Source organism: Bison bison, unplaced genomic scaffold (genome assembly GCF_000754665.1).
Source record: "Bison bison bison isolate TAMUID 2011002044 unplaced genomic scaffold, Bison_UMD1.0 scf7180017864500, whole genome shotgun sequence".
Classification (NCBI taxonomy): domain Eukaryota; kingdom Metazoa; phylum Chordata; class Mammalia; order Artiodactyla; family Bovidae; genus Bison; species Bison bison.
In genome coordinates this window covers 8,084,782-8,085,524 of record NW_011495059.1, presented here as the reverse complement: position 1 = coordinate 8,085,524, position 743 = coordinate 8,084,782, and positions in this window count along the sequence as shown.

The following is a 743-nucleotide window of genomic DNA, read 5'->3' as shown; positions in this document are numbered from 1 at the left end:
ATACAATTATGTAAAGTTTGAGAATAGAATAAAATTAATTAAAAAAAAAAAAGGAGTTCTTTTCTTTGGGAAGTGATTGTACTAAAACACTGGGAGTCAAAGAAATTTTGAATATTCAAGACGTATTTCATGCCCAATTGTGACACTAAATTTCCATTAAGTATGGTTTGTTTTGGGTTAAAATAATTATTCCCTGCCCCGTGTGAAATAGTCAGCTGACACTCAGTACATGTGTGCTGCACTAAGTCCCTTCAGTCATGTCTGACTCTGCGGGACCCTATGGACCATAGCCCAGTAGGCTCTTTTTTTCATGGGATTCTGCAGTCTAGAATACTGGAGTGGGTTGCTCTGCCCTCCTCTAGGCATCTTCCCGACCTAGGGGTCAAACTGATGTCTCTTATATCTTCTGCATTGGCAGCCAGGTTCCTTACAACTAGCACCACCTGGGAAGCCCATGTGAGCCACAGCAAATTATTTACCCTCTTCTTTCCTGGTTGTACTAAAAAATAACCAGTGGAGAGTTACACCTCTTTAAGAAAAAAAAAATACAAAAGAGTACATTTCAGAAATGGAATTCCTTATTAAAGAAATGTCTAGAGCTACTGGTTCTTAGAAGAAAAGCTATGTTAAACCTAGAAAGCATATTAAAAAGCAGAGACACTGGAGAAGACTCTTGAGAGTCCCTTGGACTGCAAGGAGATACAGCCAGTCCATCCTAAAGGAAATCAGTCCTGAATATCTGT